Source organism: Protopterus annectens, chromosome 7.part0, assembly GCF_019279795.1.
Source record: "Protopterus annectens isolate FY-2018-M chromosome 7.part0, PAN1.0, whole genome shotgun sequence".
Taxonomy (NCBI): domain Eukaryota; kingdom Metazoa; phylum Chordata; order Ceratodontiformes; family Protopteridae; genus Protopterus; species Protopterus annectens.
This window is the reverse complement of record NC_056739.1, coordinates 1,704,472,379-1,704,488,843: the sequence shown is the minus strand read 5'-3', so window position 1 is coordinate 1,704,488,843 and position 16,465 is coordinate 1,704,472,379. Positions and strand designations below refer to the sequence as shown.

The window sequence follows — 16,465 nt, the reverse complement described above, 5'->3', positions numbered from 1 at the left end:
GTTACGACTTCCAAGATGGCTACACATTGAATAACAGATGAATTCATCTCTCCAGTGTGAAAACTGAAATTCAGAATCAGAGCCAGTGAACTCATCATTTTGGGTAAATGTCAATAACTGGCTAGTACATGCATTGCCTGGAAGGCAACAAAAAGAAATGCAGAGAACCTGAAAGAATTCGCAAAACGTGAGGAAAAAACACTGATGAATTCTGCAGCTGTTCATCAAAAAGCAGTGCAAGCTCCAGCTTTGGTGAATGACTTCCAGAAGCCTAAGTCAAATGTTCTCAGAGCCAACTAAAATAAATGAAAAACTGATGAAGTACATCAACTCAAATAGCAAAAAGCTGGAAAAAATGCAAGAGGTTTTAAACAGATATTCAGATGGGGTGATAAAACTGCAAAAATCAGAGGTCGAAATGAAGAAAAGACTGGCTGAATGTGAGACTGCAGAAGAAGAGATGTTTCAAAAAAATAATAGAATTAGAGGACAGAGCACATAGAGAAATCTTGAGATTTTCTACTGTGCCAGAGAACCTGGAAGGAACAGACTGTAGTAATTTTATGAAAACACAAATAAGCAACTGGACTAAGATTCCCCAGCATCTGTCGTACAAGAAAGCAAACTAGACTTTTAATAGTAAAGATGCAATTCTACCAGCAGGAAGAGTTGATTCTGACAAAACTGTGACAGAAGGACAAAATACTAGAAGTGAGAAAGAGTGGAGTGTTTTGTGGGAAATGATTAATCACGAGTAATCACTGTGCGCCAGGCAAATGATGGGTAATTTTTTCCAGTAATCACTGAATGCCAAGAAGGCGGCATGAGATTCAAAGTGCTGTATCCACCTATCTTCAGAATATTCTTTCCTGGAGGGACAAAATCATTCTTTGATGTAGAACATGCCAAGGAGGAAATACAAATGTTTGTCCAACAAAAAGTGAGCTGTGAAATAGAAGATTCTACGGCATGTTCTTCTGGTAATAAAGACCAAAGAATGACTGTGCCAGTGAAACCTTTTTCAATGTTTCAACAGAAAAGGCATGAGAGGCAGAAAAAAGCACAAGAGTTGACCAGAAGAAGTGACAGTACGTTGGAAAGGAAGCAGAGACTGGATTTGAGAGATGAAGATAAACAGGAATAAAACCAGAAACTTGAAAACTGAAAAATAAATGTGGGATTACAAAGCATTAATTATATTTATGAAATATGACAGAACAAGAAAATCTGGAAATATTGGACTTTTTTGACTTTGTTAAACTTGTAGGGGACTCTAAAGCATATCCCCTACTTCATGCCATTAATGTTTGGAGGTACACTTAGGAGAGGGGAAAAGAAAGAAAGGAAAAAGAGTAAACTGTAAGCAAAACAAAATTTTGTTCTTAACAGTAATATCTTTATAATGTACAAAATCATTTGCATGCTATACAGTAAAGTTTTCTAAGTTATGTGCAAGTGTAACTGGGATACTAAAGTAAACAGGTGCCCCTGTTTTTTCCCTTCTTTCCTCTTTCCTATTGATTTATAAGAAATGTAGGCACTGCAATGTAACAAAGTCTAGTCAAGAGAGTATGATACAAGAAAAAATTGATGTGCTTTTTCTCATTCTTGCATGGAGGAATGACTGGATTAAGGCCCTTGGCTTGATCTAGTAACAAGTTTTAAGAGAAAGTAAATAAATAAAAAAGAACATTGAATATAATAAAGCTTTCCTCTAGCAAATAAATAAATGCTTGTAGAAGAACTTCTGCATCTGGCCGTCATGTCTCCATGGAAATATTCTGATAAAAAGCAATATAACAAGAACACATTTCTTTTAATGGCTTTCTTTCAATCCATCCATAACTCCTTTTACCCCATTTCTGTACATGCAGTTAGGATATCGCTTCACCAGAGCCAAGTTTTACACCACCAGGTGGTTAGCTCTGCCACTGTAATTCTTCCACACTACACACTTACACACACACACACACACACACACACACACACACACCTATTTAGAGAGTGTCCAATCCACTTACTGCAGGTCTTTGGAATGTGGGAGGAAACCGAGCACCTGGAGGACACCCACATGAACACAGGGAGGACATGCAGATTCTGCAAAGAAGACACCCCATGCCAAGAATCAATGGCTAGAAGATAATGTTTTCTGAAAGCATTCAAGTGTTTTCCCATTCTGGGATAACAATAAAGATAAGACAAAACCAGACAGCACTTAGTAGAAGCACAGGCTGTAGCATGCATCCTAACATAAATAACTTTCCTTTTAGGTTAATCCAAATCTTTGAGTGTGGCTGTTAGTTTGGGAAAGTTGTTCCTATTAGGGGGGTAAAATTTCAATATTTGAAGATGTTCATAGGTTTGTGTTAGTATCAAGTTAATATGTTTTAGGTGTGCACTGCGGATACATTTTTTTTATTTGAGAGCTTTCAATAAAAGAGAAAGTTTTGTAAGATATGACATAGGCTTAAAAGAATATGGCAAAAAACAACTGTACAAAAAATCAAATCTGCCAAACAGTGTATGTACGTAACACAAAAGCTGGAACTAAAAGCTGTTACAAATAAAAGGTGGGAATAACAAGTTTTAAATATAATGACGCTTTTTATTTCTTCAAATTTTGATGGCCTCACAGATATATACAAAAAAGAAAGTAGTGAACTATACTAAAAAATGTAGAGTACAAACAGCTATGCTACAGGAGACACGTTTGGCAAGAACTGAACATGTGAATTTGATAAAGGTTTTCAAGATGTTTTTTAGTGGAACACCTGGGACTAAAGAAAACAGGAGTACTTCCATTAATTGCAAAAAGAACTCCAGTAGTGATAGAGGATAAAAAAATAATAATGGCAGATATGTAGTACTAAGGGTTCCTGGCAAGAGATAAGAATTACACTGGCATGCAATTACATTCTACCTAAAACTGCTATAATGGAGCTTAAGAAAAATTGTGGGAGAAATAATCAGGTTTCAGCAGGGATTATTACGTAGAGCTGGGGAATGGAATTTAATTTGCAACAGTGAAGATGTGTCTGAGGGGTCCAGAAGGGAAAATGTAACAAAGGAGGGTAGATTCTTAAAGAAATTTATGAAAATATTTGGCATGGAAGCTGTCAGTTCAGTAGTAGGAGTTTGGACGAATTTACAAATTATTCCAAAGATAAATAGCTGGGCTAGGCTAGACAGAACTTTCAATTAAATGCACATGTACCTGTGAAATGTAAGTTTTGAAACATATTGAATAGCTACTTCAGATCACAAGCCAATAATAACTAAAATAAGAACGTGGGGTAATGAAATAAAAATGAGACACTGGTGCTTTACCACCTATCTGTTAAAATGAGAAGAATTTAAGGAATGGGTAGTGGAAACAATTTGGGAGTTATTAGAGGAAGACAGAAATTTCTTCTGAAAATGTAACTAGGGAGTGGGGTAAAATTAAAGTGGAGTTTAAAAATAGGGTGGAAATAAAAGAAAGGGAGATATGGTTAAGAAGGAAGAACTATTCAGAGGGACTGACAAATGTTAAAGTATTGCAGAATAGGGAGAATCTCCATAATAAGAGGCGCAATTATAGAACGCTAAGGAGAAAATAAAGGATTACCTCGATAATAAGCAAGAGAGTTTAGAAAGATTGCTGTTAAGCAACTGTTTTTTGATAATGCCAGAGCACAAAAACCTTTAGAGCAACAACTTGAGCAACAAAAAGTATAAAGGGTTGCTGCCAAGCTTTGGGAAACTAGAACAAGGAAGACAGTAACAGCAAGAGATCATGTAGAGGTACCTGAAAAAATTCAGAAATATTATGAAAGTCTGTATAAAGCAGAGAAATATGGAGATCAAGAAAAGGTAGAAATGGAAATCTTTATGGAAGAATTAAGTTTACCAAAGTTTGAGGTAGGTGAGGCGCAGTTACTAATAGGATAGGAGGAGGACAGATAAAACTGGTGATGTATAACTAATTCACAGGAAAGTCCCCAGGAATAGATGGTATTCCTGTTGAAGTTTGGAAGCTAGGAGGGGAAAAATGATAAGCATCTGGAAGGTTTTGTTTAACAGTATTTTAAGACTAGGAGAAACACCAATATCCCAGTGGAAAGCTGTGGTGGCTGTAATACCTAAACAGAGTAAGGACCCATCAGATCCCACTTTATACAGGCCCGTTTCAATCCTAAACAATGATTATAAAGTGTTTATGTCTATAACGGCTAAAAGAATGACAAGGGGGATCCCAAAACAGATAGATATGGATCAATGTGGTTTTGTGGAGGGGAACCAAACATTTGACAACATTAACAGAACACTGATGATCCAGAGGATAGATGAATGTAAGAAAATACCACTGCTGTTGGTAGTTCTTGATGCAGAGAAAGCATTTGACAGAGTAAGCTGGAAGGTTATGAGCAGAGCAATGGAAGCATTTGAATTCCTTGATAAAACTACAAGGTTGATTAGGAGATTATATGAGGGATCAGAGGTGAAAATGAAAGTGAGGGAGTTCCTCTCAGAAAATTTCTGTTTGAGCAGAGGAACTAGGCAGGGGTGTTCTCTTCCCCTTTGTTGTTTGCACTATATTTGGAGCCATTGACAAAGAAAATAAGAGACTCAGAAATTCAAGGATACAATTGGTATGGTGGTCAAGAAAAGCTGGCTCTATTTGCAGATGATATTTTTTTTATATATCTGATAAAACCAGAAAAGGACACTTCAATGTTGTGCAACATTTTTGAGGCGATACAAAATTAATGAAGTTGAAACAAAGGCAACAGATGTAAAATTTTGTACCACAAACAAATTGGTTCAGCAATATCCATATTTACGGGGACATGATAAAATGAAGTACTTAGGAGTATGGATTAAAAAGGATTCTGGTGTGGCAGCTATGAATATGTGGGAAGAGCCTAAACAAAAGATAATACTGAGAAACTGTTATATGGTTATGGATAGCAATTTACAAGCAGTCCCTTCAGTTTTATACACAAGTCAGGCCTATTCTTGTCAACCAAAGGAGAAGTTGTGGATAGCATTTAATAAAGAGCTGAAAGATTTTATCTGGGAGACGAAGACGGCAAGTGTCAAGTGGAATAAGTTGAGTCTTCCAACTGAACAAGGCATTTTGGGATTACCCAATTTGAAGGGGTATTTTAGAGCTACACAGTTAAGGTTCCTATACACAATACAGGCAGAAACCTATAATTCAAAGTGAAAAGGGATGACGAAATGGGGGGGGCTTAAAAAAACAAAGACAGACTGGTATTTTGGATGCAGATCCTTAAGGAGAATAAAAATAATCACACAGAATATTATATTCATAAGTTAGGAGAAAGTATTCTAAGAACTAAGCCAACATGGGAATAGAGAAAGGAGATTCTGCCAATAGGGATGACTGCAATTAGGGATAACGACAATAGGCAAAAGGGGACTGGAATTTATTGAAGAAAACTGGTGAAAGAACCAAGGTAGTGGGAAAAAATAATTAGAGAGGTAAAGGTAACAGAATGGTAAGAGGCCAATAACTTATTTGGACTGCAGGCTAGAGATTGCCTTCCCTATCAACGAATATTAGAGTATAAGCAAAGAGAAAGAAATAGCGGGGATCCTACGCAAAATACAAGCACTGGTAGACGTTTTAGTAGAATCTAGACTAGAAGCTGCTGTTAAAAAAGGAATAATTAGTAGAGCATACAAAATACTGCACAATAAGAGTTAATCAGAGAAGGTTAAAAAGGATTGGGAAGAGAGATTGGATAAGCAGATCACAAAGAAACAATGGGAGGGATATATGTATGTCTCCCAAATATCTAACATCCAGAAGATTTAGGATTTTTGCTTGGGAGTCTTTACATAGGTATTTTTATACCCCAAGTAGACTCCAAAGAATGTTTCCTCTGGTAGACAGCAAATGTTGGAGGTGTGTTGGGGAAGAAAAAGGTTAATTGGGAACATTTTTGTGGAGTGTAATGAGTTGGCAGACTTTAAAGATTCCTTGCAGACTAGTCTGCCAGACATACTGGGTAAGCAAATTGGTGTAACTAAGGATATTATTTTTTGAGCTATGACAGAGAATCGGAATTGCCTTGACATAGTAAATGTGGAGTCTAATTATGGCGACTGCCAAATGCAATTACTAGAAAATGGAAATCAAGGTCTAAACCAGCTTTACTAGAAATAGCGAATATAGTTACAGAGATAAAACAACTAGAACTGGGATCTTTAGAAAAGAATAGGAGCAAATAACATAGCAAAAAATGGGAATTGCGGGAATACATGTATAACAGAAAAGAGGTTGAAAAGAAGGCAAGATTAGAATGCGCTATGTAATGTTTGACTGGCAATGACAGGGTAGATTATAAATGAAGAATGTTTGCATCAATTTTTCATCTGAAGAAGTCTGAAATTGTTCGGACGAAAACGTTTTATTTCTCCGAGTGGAGCGTTAATATATATATTTTTTGCTGACTTGATGAATAAATCTGCACTGTTTTACGACTCCTCGTTCCATTCATTGGTTATTAATATTTGCAACTAAAATTACTGCAATAAGGTTTGTTTTCATTTATATAAAATGTATCCTTGTTTAAAAATAATCAGTGCCATTATATACCTTATACTAAAACAATTTCCACATCATTGTATTCTCTCTTAAAAAGCAAAGACTGGATTCTGAAAGAAGAGTTAAGTCCAATTTCCCCAAGAAGAAAGAAAAAATATATTATACACACACACAGTCTTCTTATCAGACTGGATTTATGATAACTGAAACAATAATACCCATTTTTTATCCTTAACCATAAGCACTGGGCTTCTTGACAACTTTTCTATATGCAGTATACCAGCTTTCAAGCCAATGGCTGTCCTGTTGCCATGAGAAAGTTTAATGCTGAACTCCACATTCTAGTCTTCTCCATCACTCCTAATGTATTCCAGTAATCTATTTAGATATATACCAAGTAACTGTTCGAGTTTCACAGTCTTATAAAGTGTTGTGCATTAGTTAGTTACGCTTCTATACTTGTTTATGTAGGACATTCTCCTATGCTGACAATTTATCACTCTGCCCTTGAGATCACAAATGACCTTTTATTTCACCCCAAGAAGCACAACTAAAATCATTACAATCAACCAGACTTAGTCACCTGAAATAAGCAAGCCAATGCCATTTGTCAGGTCTACCCATCAGGATAAACAGGGGTCCAGAAAATTGAACACACTAAACACTACTTACTGACTTGCCAAGTGTATGAAACTCATACTCTTGACATCATGTACTCTATTCTATCGCCTTTTCAGAAGTATAAAGACAAACAGCACAGCTGGCTTCCAAAACAGTACAAAAGTCTCAAATACCATCCAGGTTATCATTTAAACACACTGCTAGTGTCACTGTAAGATACAACTTTTGGAGAGCCTTCAAATAAGTTATCAATAGTATAAAAGGAACATCAGTTTACATTTGTTCAGTGCAACTCACCAGCTAAACTCTCATTCTCAACAACTACCTTGACCAGCCTACTCTGCAAATGCTTCAAAATTAATGGCGCTGCTATCTAACATTTTATCCAAGTCCTATGGCCAGGAAATTTTGGTCAAACTCCTCTAATATTCTGAAAATCTGCCAGCCAGCCAATGAGTTTAAATTAATCTTTATCAATCTCAAAGTTAAATTAGTTAATTATAACATTTATAAAATGTTCACAATAGGTACATTCTAATTTAAGACAATAAATCCCTAGACACCCACTTACAACTTTACATTCTAGTTCAACAACCAAGGAATGCATCCATCTCTATACTTACAGTGGGAGTCCAATTAAAAACAGTAACAAAAATCACAACGGAAAAGATGAACACAATAACAATAGTAAATGAGAACATACAAATTCATGGCTAGTCATCCCTTAAACAATTCTAATACATATATAATTTCAAGCATCATCCCGGTGCCGCTCTGCCAATATAACTAGAAACAATAATATTTACCTACATTATCAATTTGCCTGAAAATTCCTACCAAGTATATTTTCTCCTTTCATCTGAGGATTCTTAGCATCTTCAGTCCCCATTAGCTTATCTTAATGAATATCTGCATTAATTAATTAGAATAAGGAAAACAAATACTATGTACTTAATGTAATTTTACATCTGTACTGCCATTTCCATCTTCATCAACCTATACAAATTAAGTTGGCAGGAATACATTGGATTGCCATATAAAACCTTCATGGACTATCCTGCCCCTTCCTCCTTATCCACAATGCTGGTCAATTCAAGACCCACTTCAGATACTGGTCAGCGAAACTGCAGCAACTATACACAAATATAAGGACAAAACAACAGAAGACTTATTATGGATTACAGGGCCCATCAGAACTGAAGCAGGTCTCAGAAAACAGACTGCTACTCCCCAGAAGGAGAAATGTGGTACCCCTGACTCAATTCTCAACAACTGTTGTCTATGCATGTATGGCTGCCCTGGAAACCACTACAGCCACATCAATGTTTCTGGAATCTCTATGAAAAATATACAGCGACTAAAAGACAAGCTGCAGTAAAAAAGGCAACAATGAGCAATCATATTGCTCCTTAGTCAACATATTAGTTAGAAGTAGATCATATAAAGAAAGTTGTACTTCACTAACAAAACGATCCACTTCATATTTAAAAATAGGTACATATGTATTACGGTCATGTAGAAGCTCAGACATACTGTTCAAATAATCACAAGTGTCCAACACAACAATTGCACCGTCTTTATCTGCTGGACATATACAAATGTCCATATCTTTTAACTGTTTAAGGAGGAGAATATTGTGCTTAATCAAATTAAAAAAGGTTTTATTATTAAACCCATTAAATATATCATAAAAATCAGTCTCACATACTTTAACAAAAGCCGCAATTGTTGACTAAGGAGCAATATGATTATATGTATGTTCAACATCCAGTGACACCATCTTTACAGAGTCTCCCTAAAATACACAAGAGAAGAATTAATCCACCAATTAGACCAATAGTCAATGGGAGAGGATGGGTCACAGAGCCTTTATCGATTTTTGTTGAGCAGGAACTTAAACAGTTTCTGCAAAGACCTCCAGCTGTATTGAAAGATACAGAAGCTTTTTACAAACCTTTGGTGAATGTATACGTGACATAAATTTCACAGATAAGAGTTTGTTTTGTTACATTAGATATCAATATTCTACCATTATACCTAATGTATATGGGGGTTGATTCTATACGCAGCTTTTAAAATAAGTTTAATAGTGTGACACAATTACGTATTGAATTGATTTGCGCTTTATTAGATTTAATTTTGAAATATAAACATTTTTGTATTTGATAGTAATTTTTATTGGCAGCAGCAGGGTGTTGCAATGGGCACACCCTGCGCAAACAGTTATGCCAGTTTGGTATTAGCTGATTGTGAAGATAAGGTTGTGTTCAATGATCATCCTTTTAGGAGCCATCTTATGTACTATAAGCGTTTTGTTGACGATATTTTTATTTTATGGGAAGGAACTTGCGATATGCTGTATGATTTTGTTAATTATTTGGAGAGCAACAGTTATTATTTCAGATTTACTGTACATTGTTCCAGAGAACGTATTGACTTTCTGGACACGACTTTGGTCTTAAGGGAATCATTCCTAATGTATAGGAAAGACTGTAAAAAAAATACTCTTTTGAACAGGAACAGCATGCATCCTAGTAGAATATTTGGCAATATTTTGAAAGGACAGTTCCTACGAGTATCTAGACTCCATACAAACAATGATGCTTATGTCCATGCTGTTGCTACACTGACCAATGATTTTATAAACAGGGGATATAATCTGGGACATGTTAAGAATAGGTTAGAAGAAGTTAACAGCCTAAGAGATACTGTAGGGGAACCATATCTACGTAGACAGCATTTTAATAAATGTACATCTGTTCCCAATAAGCCCAAATGTGTTTTTTTCTTTGAAATATAGTAACAACATACAGGCTGTATGCGATGTCATAAGACGGAATTGGTCTATTGTACGTTCAGATGACAGAATTAGACAAGCTGTTGGAGATCTCCAGAAGTTTGTATTTAGGAATAATTTGTCGTTAAAAAGAGAGTTCTGTTATAGACTTTTTAGGAAAAATGTTAGTGATAGAACTAAGTATGGTACTTTTCCTTGCAGGGCATATAGAGCCTGCAAGTTTATATCTTGCAATAACACATTTGTGCATCCTTGAACTTCAAGTTGCTTTGAATTCAGGCTACATGCAGACTGTAGATCTGAGAATCTAGTCTACTTAGTTAAATGTTTAGAGTGTGATTCATTCTACATAGGTAAGACTAACCAGAAGTTTAAGGAACGTGTTTTACAACACTTAGGAGATATTAGAAGAGAGAACTGAATTAATGCTCTCTATAAACATATAAAATCTAATTTAGGACATTCATTTGTATTTACTGTTGTTGAATTAATAAAGGATGATGTTAGGGGTAGTGATATTGTCAACAAAACAGAGCTGAGATGAAATGGATAGCTATTTTACAGGCTCATAGAGCACCAGGTCTTAATTTTACAATACCTTTAAAACCTGCCTTGCAGGCACGGCCTTCACATCATTAATTAATAGTGTTTAATGACTGGTGTTTTTTGCTTTATAAGTAATTATGTTTTAGTTTGAATTTGTTATGATCTGATGAAGCACACCTGTGAAAGCGCTAATCCTTTTTAATAAACAATCTGTTGTTCTGGATTTTTATGCCTCAAGCCTTGATGGACAAACTGAGTTATTTTTTCATTTCTGGAATCTCTCTTTCTAGTGTTGGCCATGCCAAAACCAAAGCTAGCATAGACTTCATAATATTTGTGAGAATTGACATACAGGTGCTTCAAATTTAAAACTAACAGCTGTATAACATTCTTGCTCTTGAATTTTGAGTTTAGCCTTTTACTGAGTCAACCAAAATTAGTGAGGTGGAGCCATACATGATGTTGCACCACTAGACCAGCTCTTGCCTCTCTAGTAAACTATTTGCTGCATTATGAACCCTGTCTTCTGTTGCTAGCTTAACATCTGTGATTATAACTTTTATTTCAAATCCTTATACAGTAAACCTTCCTCAGATTACTCTGCTTCATGGGCCATCTCCCCCTGGAAGCATTGCATATGTAGCTTATAAATCTAGGTCATTTTTTTTTTATCAGCCGCTTTCCAACTGCTAAGGATCACTGTTAGTGACATCCTTTTATATGACTTTTGAGATAAAAAAAAAAATCAGATTTACTCCTTTCCAACGTTTTGCTCTAAAAATCAGGTTGACAAGTGTGGTGTTATTTAAGAAGTTGTGAAGTTCAGAGATTCTCATGCTCTCATCTTTTTTTGCTATACTTTGGACCGTCAGCATGCACAACGTATGATACACATGTACGAGTACTTGAAAAAACACACTAGTTTTCCAGATACTGAACATAACATTTTTGTTTTCTCAGAACAAATTTCCACCATAGCAAACAGTAAGAAACAGTACAATATAGCCAAGTTTAAAAGCTTTAGCCCTGTGTAATAATCCCATAAAGAAGAATGCTAAACACCTGCTGAACAAAGTACCAACCCACAAATTATTAATCAGAAAATGTAAATGCATTCATTAAATGGATGTCTACACAAAGCATCTATTCTAATGGCAGCTAAAAAAAAACCAGCAGTCCAGATTCAGCAGTTGAAATCCTAGTTGAAAGAATATCCTAGCGGTTTCAAAATGGCTGACCCAGTGCAAGCAACCCGAATGTTGAACAACTGTAAAGCAAACACACTGTACCAGACTGTCAGACCACAACCTCTACAAGAAATTAGGCTGCCACCAACGTGCGGGTACAAATACAAGATCACTTCAGTGTTGCATATTTTCTCTACAAAGGCATAACACTGTAATCAAAATGTATTTATAAAAAGTTGGACAATAGTGTAATATACCACTTAGTCATAACTCGAAAATATAAGTAGGTTACGAGCATGGGTTATGCTAATGAATGTGATCACAAAAGCCCCTTCCATTACTAAAGAATACAGTTAGTCCATAGGGCTGCGTCCTACGTGAACTCCAAGAAGAGCTAAACCCAAACATAAAACTACTATTCAATCTCAGCCTTACTACAGGCTATGTACCCAAAGAGTGGCGTACAGCAAAAGTGGTCCCTCTCCACAAAGGTGGTGCCTCAAAGGATCCTGGAAACTATCGCCCCATAAGCCTGACTAGCTTGGTCTGCAAAACTATGGAAAGGATCATCATGGACCTCATAAATAAAGATATTGGGGACCTACAGACACTGGATCCTACCCAGTTTGGCTTTGTTAAGGGCAGATCCTGACTCTTAAACCTGGTCGATTTCTTTGAAACAGTCACCAAGGCCACTGACGAGGGGAAGGTGATCCACGCAGCCTACCTGGACCTCGCAAAAGCCTTCAATACAATACCCCACTCGGGCATTATAGATAAGCTCACCAGCTTAAATATAAACCCCTATGTCACTAGATGGGTTGCAAACTGGCTCAAGGACAGAACCCACATGGTTAGAATTGCTGGAGCCATGTCAGACTCCAAACCAGTTACAAGTGGCGTCCCACAAGGCTCAGTCCTGGGACCTCTCTTGTTCGGTATATATTTCTTGGAGGTACAGGCCAACACGGAAGGACTGTGGCTGACCAAGTTCGCAGATAACTGCAAACTGGGCGCCATAATCGACTCTCCAGCCGACACAAGCATCCTCCAAAAGGGCCTCATAGAAACAGACAACTGGTGCCAGAGCCATGGCCTCAAGCTAAACGCCAAAAAGTGTATAGTCATCCCCTTTGGCAAAAACAAAGTGCCCACAAATTACCACATAGGTGGTAATCCATTAAGTACAGAAGAAGTAATTAGGGACCTGGGGACACAAGTTGATAGCAATCTCTCATTTGACAACAACAACGTGGCCAAAGTGGTTAGAAAAACATTTTATATAGCCCACCTAATCATGAAGGGATTCACATCTAGATCAGGGGAGGTCATCGTGCCTCTTTACTCATCCCTCATCAGGCCCATAATGGAGTACAATGCCCCTTTTTGGGATGTACCTTACCAGACACCTGCAACAACTGGAAAGACCCCAAAAGTACCTCACCAAGAGAATCAAAGGGCTCAAACAGATGCCATATGCTGCCCGGTTAAAGAAACTCCAGCTCTACTTAGTGGCATACCGCCTGCTCAGAGGCGATCTGTGCCTGATGTATAAAGCCATGTCCAACCCGGAATTAATGGACATGCTGCACCTCAGAAAATCCAAATCCCATCGAGCTACGCGCTCGAGAGACTTGAACCTCAGCACTGAAATAAATAGGACATGCTGGAGGGACAGAATCATAACCCAGAGGCTCCCTTCACTCTAGAATAAAATCCCAGTCCAGGTTAGGCAGAGTCCCTCATGGACTCTCTTCTTGATGAGTGGATGGGAGATCGTAGGTTTACCCTGGGTATCACTTCTGTGTCACTGTTAGACAGAGGCACAGTATACTAACCTCGAAAAAGGGCATAGCAAAATTAATTTAAAATGGGTGGCGAAAGCCAAACACACACTGGCTAGGCTTATAAATGCCCTAGGGCAGATAGCCTAGTATGAACCTATGAACATGGTTTTACATTTCAAAGTGATTCATCTTAGCACTAAGCATACTCTCTGCTCTTTGTTTCACACAATGTAGAATTTTAATGCACAATATTGAATGTGTTATTCAGAATAATATAGTTTAATTAAAAATATAACAAAAAAAATGCATTATGGTTACAATACATCACAAATACCACAGCAAATGAAACTGTAGCCTAAACAAAGGTATAATCTACAGCAGCATTTCCTGGATCTTTTTTAATGTCTGAAATCTAATTACTTATCCAATATATCTGAATGTATCACATCACTTAGATGACCAAGTGGGTCCATTAAACTAGTGTCTTTTTTTAGGAAATACCTTCAATTTAATCTCTGACTGAATATAAACACTCAATAATATCAAGCAGAAGTGTTTACCATCCTAATAGAGATGCCTCTGCATCCCCCTCTCAGTAGATGTAGCTTTTTGCTGACAAAGTGCAACCAGGCCTCTCCAGAAAGTTGACAATTAGAGAGAGTCTGCTGTGCTGCATGCCTTGCTACTACCAGTTATATGTTAGGGTCACATGCCTTCCTCAAGTATGATAGGAAATGTACACAGAACATATAAATGCTGGCTAATAAACCCATCCAGTCCATGAACAGTGAGTGACCCTAACTCAGGCAAGGCCTGAAGTAAGTAATGCCAAGAGGCCAAAGAAAGACAGCTTGTCATAACTTTTATTATTAAAAACATAAAAAACACACAGGTTTCAAGTTTCAGAAATACAAGAGCGATTCCTTCATCTGCAGTTCCCCAGAGTTCACACTCATCCTTTTTTCTGTGCACACTTCTGCAAAAACTCTGTAACTCACAAAAACAATCAGCAATGCAACATACACACTATACTATGCTAATACCCAAAGCAGCTGTCAGCTAAAAAGCTTCACACGCTCAAAGTAAGGTTACCACCTGTCCCACTTTGCGAGGGACAGTCCCCCTCTTTGGGCAGTTGTGCCCTGCAAAACAACTGAAAAAATGGCAAATGTCCTGACATTTTAGGACAAAATTATTTCCTATAGTTTATGTAACAGTTGCATAAAACAGTTATTCTGTATCTGAAACACCTAAATGTTATAAGAAACAGAATAAGCAACTAAAATGCTACAAGAATAAGCTTTTATTTAGGCAAAAATGTGAAGTTCTCTCCTGTGTACTGACCGTGGGTATGTTTCACCCTGCAAAATCTGACGTTTGTACCAAAAATATCCCACTTTGGGCATTTGAAAAGGTGGCAACCCTAGCTCAAAGCATCCTACAAGAGACCAACCCCCTTCCCAACACATGCAACTGCGCACCCCTAATGCAACAATTAGGGACTGGGAGAGATGGAAAGGGTGACTAGACAGCCCTTGACAAAAGGAATAATAGCAACTAACCATGCAAACACTGACACCAGTCATTGGCTGTACCCTAAGTAACTGAAAAATAATGGCTGAAGACAAATCTACCAAAGTAAGCCATTAAATACTGGCACTATTAACTCGGAACGTATCAAAAATGTCAAAAGTTTGAGACATAATGAGGAATGCATTTAAATATGAGAATTAATGACAGGTGTAACGGGTAAACTGAATCTCACAGTTTACTAGCCATTACCTTAAGTCCCAGGTTCTCCAGGTTATAATTTCTGAAAGATGCTTAAAACTGACTCATATATGATATAAATACAATGAATGGATTCAGTACACTACTTGAGACTTAAACACATACATTGCGGCTAACTGCTTTTCGCACAAAGGTCATTGCAATCTGCCAACTTTTTAAATGACAGCTACATACTGCCTTTCTTTCTCTGCGCTTATTATTTTCAGTCCGATTCTTCAGTTATGAAAAATAAATATGAACAGCTACGCGTTTTCCCTTTCAATACTTACTTCAAAGAGAAATTCTGTGCTCATACCAGACAGTAAACGTTCTGCAGCCTTGAGATATCCTGCCTGAAATACTTACTCCAAACACATTCCACCTCTTCACTAAACTGTTCCCCGAAATGTCTGACCTTAAAATAACTACGTGATAACTTAGAAAATAATGTTATGTACTCAAAGCACATTAACATGAACTTCACGAATTACACACGTTTTGATTCCAAGACACTGCATCTTCCGGATGTCCAATACAATACGAACAGTCTTGTTATCACGTGACTCCGACGTCCTTGCGTCCTAAAGGAGGGTCTTTAGAGATAACGTTATATAGCAGGTATGTGTATATATGTTCGAAAGATGTTTGGGTGGGGATGGTGCTTTTATTTGGTTTATTGTAAAGACTGGAATTAGGTGTAAGACCAGAAAAGTCACATCTCTTGCCCTTGAATGTTATGTTAGTCATTGTGCTGAAGAACGTACTGCGTAGCTTGAGGGAGAAATAAAGAAATATAACTAGTCGAGCAGCAGTTAGCGTTGTCGCTTCACAGCAAGCGGTTCTCCCGTTGGATTCTCGGCAGGAGCGCCTCCCCGCGGTCGAGTGACACTAAAGACATGTAGGTAGGTGCGAGCGTGAATGGGCGTGCCTTCTTTGAAGGTTGGGCGTCGGGCTGGCAACTCGGCACCGTAAACATTCACTCCCAATCATGAGCGGACCGGAGTTCCGCTGTGGCGACCCCTAACCGGGAAAAGCCAAAAGATTTTTTATGTAGTCTAATAGTCCTGGAAACTGTGAAATAAGTGAAGTTTCCTTTAATGTGCAAGAAGCAAATGAGAAAACCAATCCGTGCCAGACCATTTGTATCTACAACACCAAAAAACGAGAGCATATATTTACAGTACAGAAGAGAATAAAACAG

General features: G+C 37.4%; 1 protein-coding gene across 3 annotated transcripts in view; it reads right to left on the bottom strand.

Annotated features, from left to right (window-relative positions):
- Window positions 1–15,839, bottom strand: part of MRPL11 (mitochondrial ribosomal protein L11) — a 206,243-nt gene extending 190,404 nt beyond the window's left edge. The window contains exon 1 of one of the 3 annotated variants that reach the window (XM_044078222.1): window positions 15,631–15,839. The gene's annotated coding sequence lies outside the window, so the exon portion shown is untranslated. Of the gene's footprint in view, window positions 1–15,554 lie in introns of all 3 variants that reach the window. The other 2 variants (XM_044078221.1, XM_044078223.1) reach the window with 2 other exon arrangements.
- Between the last annotated feature and the right edge of the window lie 626 nt (window positions 15,840–16,465).